At 41.8% G+C, this 12316-nt stretch overlaps 1 protein-coding gene across 3 annotated transcripts in view; it reads right to left on the reverse strand.

Annotated features, from left to right (window-relative positions):
* Window positions 1-4113, reverse strand: part of UROS (uroporphyrinogen III synthase) — a 55072-nt gene extending 50959 nt beyond the window's left edge. For all 3 annotated transcript variants that reach the window (XM_038743986.1, XM_038743987.1, XM_038743985.1), the window contains exon 1: window positions 4083-4113. The gene's annotated coding sequence lies outside the window, so the exon portion shown is untranslated. The remainder of the gene's footprint in view (window positions 1-4082) is intronic.
* Between the last annotated feature and the right edge of the window lie 8203 nt (window positions 4114-12316).

Here is a 12316-nt window from a genome sequence, read left to right on the forward strand (position 1 = left end):
CCAAGCACCGTTCTAATACAAGGGGATACAAGGTCATCCAGGTTGTCCCTCGTGGGGCTCACGGTCTTCACCCCCATTTGACAGATGAGGAAACTGAGGCGTGGGGCTCCCAGTCTTCATCCCCATTTGACAGATGAGGAAACTGAGGCCCAGAGAATAATGATGATGATGATGGCAGTTGTTAAGCGCTTACTAGGTGCCAAGCACTGTTCTAAGCACTGAAGGGGGGATACAAGGTCATCAAGGTTGTCCCTCATGGGGCTCATGGTCTTCATCCCCATTTGACAGATGAGGAAACTGAGGCCCAGAGAATAATAATCAATCAATCAATCGTATTTATTGAGCGCTTACTGTGTGCCGAGCACTGATGGTAGTTGTTAAGCGCTTACTAGGTGCCAAGCACTGCTCTAAGCACTGAAAGGGGAATACAAGGCCATCAAGGTTGTCCCTCGTGGGGCTCACGGTCTTCATCCCCATTTGACAGATGAGGAAACTGAGGCCCAGAGAATAATAATGATGATGATGATGGCAGTTGTTAAGCGCTTACTAGGTGCCAAGCACTGTTCTAAGCACTGAAGGGGGGATACAAGGTCATCAAGGTTGTCCCTCGTGGGGCTCACGGTCTTCACCCCCATTTGACAGATGAGGAAACTGAGGCGTGGGGCTCCCAGTCTTCATCCCCATTTGACAGATGAGGAAACTGAGGCCCAGAGAAGAATAATGATGATGATGATGGTAGTTGTTAAGCGCTTACTAGGTGCCAAGCACTGTTCTAAGCACTGAAGGGGGGATGCAAGGTCATCCAGGTTGTCCCTCGTAGGGCTCACGGTCTTCATCCCCATTTGACAGATGAGGAAACTGAGGCGTGGGGCTCCCGGTCTTCATCCCCATTTGACAGATGAGGAAACTGAGGCCCAGAGAATAATAATGATGGTGATGGTAGTTGTTAAGCGCTTACTAGGTGCCAAGCACCGTTCTAAGCACTGAAGGGGGGATGCAAGGTCATCAAGGTTGTCCCTCGTGGGGCTCACGGTCTTCACCCCCATTTGACAGATGAGGAAACTGAGGCGTGGGGCTCACAGTCTTCATCCCCATTTGACAGATGAGGAAACTGAGGCCCAGAGAATAATAATAATGGTGATGGTAGTTGTTAAGCGCTTACTAGGTGCCAAGCACCGTTCTAAGCACTGAAGGGGGGGATACAAGGTCATCAAGGTTGTCCCTCGTGGGGCTCACGGTCTTCATCCCCATTTGACAGATGAGGAAACTGAGGCGTGGGGCTCCCAGTCTTCATCCCCATTTGACAGATGAGGAAACTGAGGCCCAGGGAATAATAATAATGGTGATGGTAGTTGTTAAGCGCTTACTAGGTGCCAAGCACTGTTCTAAGCACTGAGGAATACAAGGTCATCAAGGTTGTCCCTCGTGGGGCTCACGGTCTTCATCCCCATTTGACAGATGAGGAAACTGAGGCCCAGAGAATAATAATCAATCAATCAATCGTATTTATTGAGCGCTTACTGTGTGCAGAGCACTGATGGTAGTTGTTAAGCGCTTACTAGGTGCCAAGCACCGTTCTAAGCACTGAAGGGGGGATACAAGGTCATCAAGGTTGTCCCTCGTGGGGCTCACGGTCTTCACCCCCATTTGACAGATGAGGAAACTGAGGCCCAGAGAATAATAATAATGATGATGGTAGTTGTTAAGCGCTTACTAGGTGCCAAGCACCGTTCTAAGCACTGAAGGGGGGATACAAGGTCATCAAGGTTGTCCCTCATGGGGCTCACGGTCTTCATCCCCATTTGACAGATGAGGAAACTGAGGCGTGGGGCTCACAGTCTTCATCCCCATTTGACAGATGAGGAAACTGAGGCCCAGAGAAGAATAATAATGATGATGGTAGTTGTTAAGCGCTTACTAGGTGCCAAGCACCGTTCTAAGCACTGAAGGGGGGATACAAGGTCATCAAGGTTGTCCCTCGTGGGGCTCACGGTCTTCATCCCCATTTGACAGATGAGGAAACTGAGGCGTGGGGCTCCCAGTCTTCATCCCCATTTGACAGATGAGGAAACTGAGGCCCAGAGAATAATAATGATGATGATGGTAGTTGTTAAGCGCTTACTAGGTGCCAAGCACCGTTCTAAGCACTGAAGGGGGGATACAAGGTCATCAAGGTTGTCCCTCGTGGGGCTCATGGTCTTCATCCCCATTTGACAGATGAGGAAACTGAGGCCCAGAGAATAATAATCAATCAATCAATCGTATTTATTGAGCACTTACTGTGTGCAGAGCACTGATGGTAGTCGTTAAGCGCTTACTAGGTGCCAAGCACTGCTCTAAGCACTGAAAGGGGGATACAAGGTCATCAAGGTTGTCCCTCGTGGGGCTCACAGTCTTCACCCCCATTTGACAGATGAGGAAACTGAGGCCCAGAGAATAATACTAATGATGATGGTAGTTGTTAAGCGCTTACTAGGTGCCAAGCACCGTTCTAAGCACTGAAGGGGGGATACAAGGTCATCAAGGTTGTCCCTCATGGGGCTCACGGTCTTCATCCCCATTTGACAGATGAGGAAACTGAGGCGTGGGGCTCACAGTCTTCATCCCCATTTGACAGATGAGGAAACTGAGGCCCAGAGAAGAATAATAATGATGATGGTAGTTGTTAAGCGCTTACTAGGTGCCAAGCACCGTTCTAAGCACTGAGGGATACAAGGTCATCAAGGTTGTCCCTCGTGGGGCTCACGGTCTTCATCCCCATTTGACAGATGAGGAAACTGAGGCCCAGAGAATAATAATCAATCAATCAATCGTATTTATTGAGCGCTTACTGTGTGCAGAGCACTGATGGTAGTCGTTAAGCGCTTACTAGGTGCCAAGCACCGTTCTAAGCACTGAAGGGGGGATACAAGGTCATCAAGGTTGTCCCTCGTGGGGCTCCCAGTCTTCACCCCCATTTGACAGATGAGGAAACTGAGGCCCAGAGAAGAATAATAATGATGATGGTAGTTGTTAAGCGCTTACTAGGTGCCAAGCACCGTTCTAGGCACTGAGGAGGGGGGGGATACAAGGTCATCAAATCCCGGCTCCGCCACTTGTCAGCTGTGTGACTTTGGGCAAGTCACTTGACTTCTCTGGGCCTCAGTTCCCTCATCTGTAAAATGGGGATTAAGACCGTGAGCCCCCTGTGGGACAACCTGATCACCTTGTATCCTCCCAGCGCTTAGAACAGTGCTTTGCACTTAGTAAGCGCTTAATAAATGCCATCATCATCATCATCATTATTATTATTATTATTCTAATCCCGGCTCCGCCCCGTGTCAACAATCTTCCAGACTGTGAGCCCGCTGTCGGGTAGGGACCGTCTCTCTATGTTGCCAACTTGGACTTCCCAAGCGTTTAGTACAGTGCTCTGCACACAGTAAGCGCTCAATACGACTGAATTCCCCCTCGTCCCCCTCTCCATCCCCCCCATCTTACCTCCTTCCCTTCCCCACAGCACCTGTATATATGGATATATGTTTGTACAGATTTATTACTCTATTTATTTATTTACTTATTTTATTTGTACATATCTATTCTATTTATTTTATTTTGTTAGTATGTTTGGTCTTGTTCTCTGTCTCCCCCTTTTAGACTGTGAGCCCACTGTTGGGGAGGGACTGTCTCTATATGTTGCCAATTTGTACTTCCCAAGTGCTTAGTACAGTGCTCTGCACATAGTAAGCGCTCAATAAATACGATTGATGATGATGATGACTGAATGAATGTCCGCTGTGTGACCTTAGGCGAGTCACTTCTCTGAGCCTCAGCAGTGCTCTGCACACAGTAAGCGCTCAATAAATACGATTGATTGATTGATTGATCTGTAAAATGGGGATGAAGACTGTGAGTCTGGGAAGGCCTCCTGGAGGAAATGAGATTATCATTATTATTATTATTATTATTATTGTTATTATTATTATTATTAAAGCTTTGGAGGCCTGGCATGGTCGTTGGCAGTGGCTTCCCAAGCCCCCATTCCTCAGTGGGTCCCGTGGCCCAACCAAGGCCCCGGCTACTCACCAGAGCTCGGCCCCCGGAGTCAGCAGGACCTGGGTTCTAATTCTGCCTCGGCCACTTGTCTGCTGGGAGACCTCGGGGCAGGTCACTTCACATCTCTGGGCCTCAGTTTCCCCGCCTGTCAAACGGGGACGGAGACCGTGAGCCCCACGTGGGACAGGGAGGGAAGCAGCGTGGCTCAGGGGAAAGAACACGGATTCGGGAGTCAGAGGACACGGGTTCTAATCCCGCTTCTGCCACTTCTTTGTGCCACATCTGTCAAATAGGGATGAATAATAATAATAACAATAATAATGATGGCATTTATTAAGCGCTTACTACGTGCGAAGCACCGTTCTAAGCGCTGGGGAGGTTACAGAGAAGCAGCGTGGCTCAGTGGAAAGAGCCCGGGCTTTGCAGTCAGAGGTCATGGGTTCGAATCCCGACTCCACCACATGTCTGCTGTGTGATCTGGGGCAAGTCACTTCACTTCTCTGGGCCTCAGTTACCTCATCTGTAAAATGGGGATGAAGACTGTGAGCCCCACATGGGACAACCTGATCACCCTGTATCCTCCCCAGCGCTTAGAACAGTGCTTTGCACATAGTAAGCGCTTAACAAATGCCAATTATTATTATTATTATTACAAGGCGATCAGGTTGTCCCACGGGGGGCTCACAGTCTTCATCCCCATTTTATGGATGAGGTACTTATTAACTACCTAATTATTAAAATGCCATAATTATTACAGTGCCTGGGACCTAGTAAGTGCTTAATACCCTATTATCAAAATAGCATAACTATTACAGTACCTGGCACATAGTAAGCACTTAATCAATCAATCAATCATATTTATTGAGCGCTTACTGTGTGCAGAGCACTGTACTAAGCGCTTGGGAAGTACAAGTTGGCAACATAACAGTAAATACCCTCATTATTATCATGATTAAAATGCCATAATTATTACAGTGCCCGGCACATAGTAAGCGCTTAACACCCTCATTATAATAATAATAATAATAATGACATTTGCTAAGCGCTTACTCTGTGCACAGCACTGTTTTAAGCGCTGGGGGGGATACAAGGTGATGAAGTTGTCCCACGGGGGGCTCATAGTCTTAATCCCCATTTTACAGATGAGGTCACTGAGGCCCAGAGAAGTGAAGTGACTTGCCCAAAGTCACACAGCTGACAATCGGCAGAGCCGGGATTTGAACCCATGACCTCTGACTCCAAAGCCCAGGCTCTTTCCACTGGAGCCACGCTGCTTATCAAAATAGCATAAGTATTACAGTACCTAAGTAAGCGCTTAGTAAATACCCTCATTATTATCATTATCATTATTAAAATGCCATAATTATTACAGTGCCTGGCACATAGTAAGTGCTTAATACCCTCATTATGATCAAAATAGCATATTACCCTAATTATTATCATGATTAAAATGCCATAATTATTACAGTGTCTGGCACATAGTAAGCGCTTAGTAAACACCCTAATTATTTTCATTATTAAAATGTCATAAGTATTACAGTGTCAGGAACGCAGGCGCTTAATACCCTCATTATTATCAAAATAGTATAATTATTACAGTGCCTGGCACATAGGAAGCGCTTAGTAAATACCCTCATTATTATCATTATTAAAATGCCATAATTATTAAAGTGCCTGGCACATAGTAAGCGCTTAACACCCTCATTATTAGCAAAATAGCATAACTATTACAGTACCTGGCACATAGTAAGCGCTTGGTAAATACGCACATTATTATCATTATTAAAATGCCAAAATTATTAAAGTGCCTGGCACATAGTAAGCGCTTAACACCCTCATTATTAGCAAAATAGCATAACTATTACAGTACTTGGCAGATAGTAAGCACTTGGTAAATACCCTCATTATCATCATTATTAAAATGCCATAATTATTAAAGTGCCTGGCACATAGTAAGTGCTTAACACCCTCATTATTAGCAAAATAGCATAACTATTACAGTACCTGGCACATAGTAAGTGCTTAGTAAATACCCTCATTATTATCATGAGTGAAATGCCATAATTATTACAGTGCCTGGCACATAGTAAGCGCTTAATACCCTCATTACTATCAAAATAGCATAATTATTACAGTACCTGGCACATAGAAAGCGTTTAGTAAATACCCTCATTATTATCATGGTTAAAATGCCATAATTATTACAGTGCCTGGCACATAGTAAGCGCTTAGAAAATACCCTCATTCTTATCATGATTAAAATGCTATAATTATTACACTGCCTGGCACATAGTAAGCGCTTAATACCCTCATTATTATCAAAATAGCATAATTATTACAGTACCTGGCACATAGTAAGCGCTTAGTAAATACCCTCAGTCTTATCATTATTAAAATGCTATAATTATTACAGTGCCTGGTACATAGTAAGCGCTTAATACCCTCATTATTATCAAAATAGCATAATTATTACAGTGCCGGGCACATAGTAAGCACTTAGTAAATACCCTCATTATTATCATTATTAAACTGCCATAATTATTACAGCACCTGGCGCATAGTAAGCGCTTAATACCCTCATTATTATCAAAATAGCATAACTATTACAGTACCTGGCACATAGTAAGCGCTTGGTAAATACCCTCATTATTATCATTATTAAACTGCCATAATTATTACAGTGTCTGGCACGTAGTAAGCGCTTAATACCCTCATTATCATCAAAATAGCATAACTATTACAGTGCCTGGCACATAGAAAGCGCTTAATACCCTCATTATTAGCAAAGTAGCATAACTATTACAGTGCCTAGAACATAGTAAGCACTTACTAAATACCCTCATTCTTATCATTATTAAAATGCTATAATTATTACAGTGCCTGGCACATAGTAAGTGCTTAATACCCTCATTATTATCAAAATAGCATAACTATTACAGTGCCGGGCACATAGTAAGCGCTTAGTAAATACCCTCATTATTTTCATGGTTAAAATGCCATAATTATTACAGCGCCTGGCACATAGTAAGGGCTTAATACCCTCATTATTATCAAAATAGCATAACAATTACAGTACCTGGCACATAGTAAGCGCTTGGGAAATACCCTCATTATTATCATGGTTAAAATGCCATAGTTATTACAGTGCCTGGCACATGGTAAGTGCTTAATAGCCTCATTATTATCAAAATAGCATAACTATTACAGTGCCTGGCACACAGTAAGCGCTTAATACCTTCATTATTATCAAAATAGCATAACTATTACAGTGCCTGGCACATAGTAAGCACTTAGTAAATACCCCCATTCCTATCATTATTAAAATGCCATAATTATTACAGTGCCTGGCACATAGTAAGCGCTTAATACCCTTATTATAAAAATAGCATAACAATTACAGTGCCTGGCACACAGTAAGCGCTTAATAAATACCCTCATTATTACCATTATTAAAACGCCATAATTATTATACTGCCTGGCACATAGTAAGCGCTTAACACCCTCATTATTATCAAAATAGCATAACTATTACAGTGCCTGGCACATAGTAAGCGCTTAATACCCTCATTATTATCAAAATAGCATAAATATTACAGTACCTGGCACATAGTAAGCACTTAATAAATACCCTCATTATTACCATTATTAAAATGCCATAATTATGATAGTGCCCGGCACATAGTAAGCGCTTAACACCCTCATTATTATCAAAATAGCATAACTATTACAGTGCCTGGCACATAGTAAGCGCTTAATACCCTCATTATTATTAAAATAGCATAACAATTACAGTGCCTGGCACATAGTAAACGCTTAATAAATACCCTCATTAATACCATTATTAAAATGCCATAATTATTACAGTGCCTGGCACATAGTAAGCGCTTAATACCCTCATTATTATCAAAATAGCATAATTATTACAGTGCCTGGCACATAGTAAGCGCTTAATACCCTTATTATAAAAATAGCATAACAATTACAGTGCCTGGCGCAGAGTAAGCGCTTAATAAATACCCTCATTATTACCATTATTAAAATGCCATAATTATTATAGTGCCTGGCACATAGTAAGCGCTTAACACCCTCATTATTATCAAAATAGCATAACTATTACAGTGCCTGGCACATAGTAAGCGCTTAATACCCTCATTATTATTAAAATAGCATAACAATTACAGTGCCTGGCACATAGTAAACGCTTAATAAATACCCTCATTATTATCATTATTAAAATGCCATAATTATGATAGTGCCTGGCACATAGTAAGCGCTTAACACCCTCATTATTATCAAAATAGCATAATTATTACAGTGCCTGGCACATAGTAAGCACTTAATACCCTCATTATTATTAAAATAGCATAACAATTACAGTGCCTGGCACAGAGTAAACGCTTAATAAATACCCTCATTATTACCATTATTAAAATGTCATAATTATGATAGTGCCTGGCACATAGTAAGCGCTTAACACCCTCATTATTATCAAAATAGCATAACTATTACAGTGCCTGGCACATAGTAAGCGCTTAATACCCTCATTATTATCAAAATAGCATAAATATTACAGTGCCTGGCACAGAGTAAGCGCTTAATAAATACCCTCATTATTACCATTATTAAAATGCCATACTTATGATAGTGCCTGGCACATAGTAAGCGCTTAACACCCTCATTATTATCAAAATAGCATAACTATTACAGTGCCTGGCACATAGTAAGCGCTTAATACCCTCATTATTATTAAAATAGCATAACAATTACAGTGCCTGGCACAGAGTAAGCGCTTAATAAATACCCTCATTATTACCATTATTAAAATGCCATAATTATGATAGTGCCTGGCACATAGTAAGCGCTTAACACCCTCATTATTATCAAAATAGCATAACTATTACAGTGCCTGGCACATAGTAAGCGCTTAATACCCTCATTATTATCAAAATAGCATAAATATTACAGTGCCTGGCACAGAGTAAGCGCTTAATAAATACCCTCATTATTACCATTATTAAAATGCCATACTTATGATAGTGCCTGGCACATAGTAAGCGCTTAACACCCTCATTATTATCAAAATAGCATAACTATTACAGTGCCTGGCACATAGTAAGCGCTTAATACCCTCATTATTATTAAAATAGCATAACAATTACAGTGCCTGGCACAGAGTAAGCGCTTAATAAATACCCTCATTATTACCATTATTAAAATGCCATAATTATGATAGTGCCTGGCACATAGTAAGCGCTTAACACCCTCATTATTATCAAAATAGCATAACTATTACAGTGCCTGGCACATAGTAAGCGCTTAATACCCTCATTATTATTAAAATAGCATAACAATTACAGTGCCTGGCACATAGTAAACGCTTAATAAATACCCTCATTATTATCATTATTAAAATGCCACAATTATGATAGTGCCTGGCACATAGTAAGCGCTTAACACCCTCATTATTATCAAAATAGCATAATTATTACAGTGCCTGGCACATAGTAAGCGCTTAATACCCTCATTATTATTAAAATAGCATAACAATCACAGTGCCTGGCACAGAGTAAGCGCTTAATAAATACCCTCATTATTACCATTATTAAAATGCCATAATTATGATAGTGCCTGGCACATAGTAAGCGCTTAACACCCTCATTATTATCAAGATAGCATAACTATTACAGTGCCTGGCACATAGTAAGCGCTTAATACCCTCATTATTATTAAAATAGCATAACAATTACAGTGCCTGGCACAGAGTAAGCGCTTAATAAATACCCTCATTATTACCATTATTAAAATGCCATAATTATGATAGTGCCTGGCACATAGTAAGCGCTTAACACCCTCATTATTATCAAAATAGCATAACTATTACAGTGCCTGGCACATAGTAAGCGCTTAATACCCTCATTATTATTAAAATAGCATAACAATTACAGTGCCTGGCACATAGTAAACGCTTAATAAATACCCTCATTATTACCATTATTAAAATGCCATAATTATGATAGTGCCTGGCACATAGTAAGCGCTTAACACCCTCATTATTATCAAAATAGCATAACTATTACAGTGCCTGGCACATAGTAAGCGCTTAATACCCTCATTATTATTAAAATAGCATAACAATTACAGTGCCTGGCACATAGTAAACGCTTAATAAATACCCTCATTATTATCATTATTAAAATGCCACAATTATGATAGTGCCTGGCACATAGTAAGCGCTTAACACCCTCATTATTATCAAAATAGCATAATTATTACAGTGCCTGGCACATAGTAAGCGCTTAATACCCTCATTATTATTAAAATAGCATAACAATTACAGTGCCTGGCACATAGTAAACGCTTAATAAATACCCTCATTATTATCATTATTAAAATGCCACAATTATGATAGTGCCTGGCACATAGTAAGCGCTTAACACCCTCATTATTATCAAAATAGCATAATTATTACAGTGCCTGGCACATAGTAAGCGCTTAATACCCTCATTATTATTAAAATAGCATAACAATTACAGTGCCTGGCACAGAGTAAGCGCTTAATAAATATCCTCATTATTACCATTATTAAAATGCCATAATTATGATAGTGCCTGGCACATAGTAAGCGCTTAACACCCTCATTATTATCAAAATAGCATAACTATTACAGTGCCTGGCACATAGTAAGCGCTTAATACCCTCATTATTATTAAAATAGCATAACAATTACAGTGCCTGGCACAGAGTAAGCGCTTAATAAATACCCTCATTATTACCATTATTAAAATGCCATAATTATGAGAGTGCCTGGCACATAGTAAGCGCTTAACACCTCATTATTATCAAAATAGCATAATTATTACAGTGCCTGGCACATAGTAAGCGCTTAACACCCTCATTATTATCAAAATAGCATAACTATTACAGTGCCTGGCACATAGTAAGCGCTTAATACCCTCATTATTATTAAAATAGCATAACAATTACAGTGCCTGGCACATAGTAAACGCTTAATAAATACCCTCATTATTATCATTATTAAAATGCCATAATTATGATAGTGCCTGGCACATAGTAAGCGCTTATCACCCTCATTATTATCAAAATAGCATAACTCTAACAATCAATCCTATTTATTGAGCGCTTACTGTGTGTACAGCATTGGACTAAAACAGTACCTGGAACATAGTAAGCGCTTAACACCCTTATTACTGTTAACATTATCACTATTATTAAAATACCATAATTATTACAATGCCCAGCACATAGTAAGGGCATAACACATTATTATTTTTATTATTCTCAAATGCCACGGAGTCGTTTCCGATTCGGAGCGACTCTGGGGATCTCCTTTCTCCATATATAATAAATATAATCAACATCACCGTTTTTATTCTTATTCTTTTATTTCTTATTCTTATTCCCAGGGTGGGGGGGGGGGAGGGAGGGAAGAGGCCTACAAGGCTGCGCGCGCACCCGGCTCCCCCAGGCCCTCCAACGGACGGAACCATTAAGAGTTGAGGGGGGGAGGTTCACTGAAGGCCAGGCCCCGGGGGACAAATCCTCGCCCATGGGGTCCTTTACGAATAAAAATTGTCTAAATTTATTTAATAATCAATTTTAAATCCCTGGGCTCGCAGATGTCCGTCTCTGGCCACCACTCGCCACGGGAGAGTTTTGCCTCCTCCCCCCACCCCCGTCCGCTCAATGGATCCGTCCACGAAACAAGGGTTAGCAAGGAGGACGGCGCTGCGCAGGCGCGGACGTTCAGGGCAGCCGATACTGCGCAGGCGCGAGAGCTGGGGCAGAAGGCATTACGCAGGCGCGGGAGAAGCCGAGCGGAAGGTACTGCGCAGGCGCGGAGGAATCCACGGCGGCAGGCAGGGTAGTGCGCAGGCGCAGAGGAATCCACGGCGGCAGGCCATGTAGTGCGCATGCGCAGACGACTCCACGGCGGCAGGCAGTGTAGTGGGCAGGCGCAGACGAATCCACGGCGGCAGGCAGTGTAGTGCGCAGGCGCGCGAGAAGCCGGACGGAAGCTAGTGCGCAAGCGCAGGAGATACCAGGGCGCAGGCAGTGTAGTGCGCAGGCGCATAGGAAGCTAGGAGGAAGAGTTTTTTTACTTTGTTCATTCATTCAATCGTATTTATTGAGCGCTTACTGTGTGCAGAGCACTGTACTAAGCGCTTGGGAAGTACAAGTTGGCAACATCTAGAGACGGTCCCTACCCAACAGCTGGCTCACAGTCTAGATGTATATATGTTTGTACGTATTTATTACTCTA

This window comes from Tachyglossus aculeatus, chromosome 3, assembly GCF_015852505.1.
Source record: "Tachyglossus aculeatus isolate mTacAcu1 chromosome 3, mTacAcu1.pri, whole genome shotgun sequence".
In the NCBI taxonomy this organism is placed as follows: domain Eukaryota; kingdom Metazoa; phylum Chordata; class Mammalia; order Monotremata; family Tachyglossidae; genus Tachyglossus; species Tachyglossus aculeatus.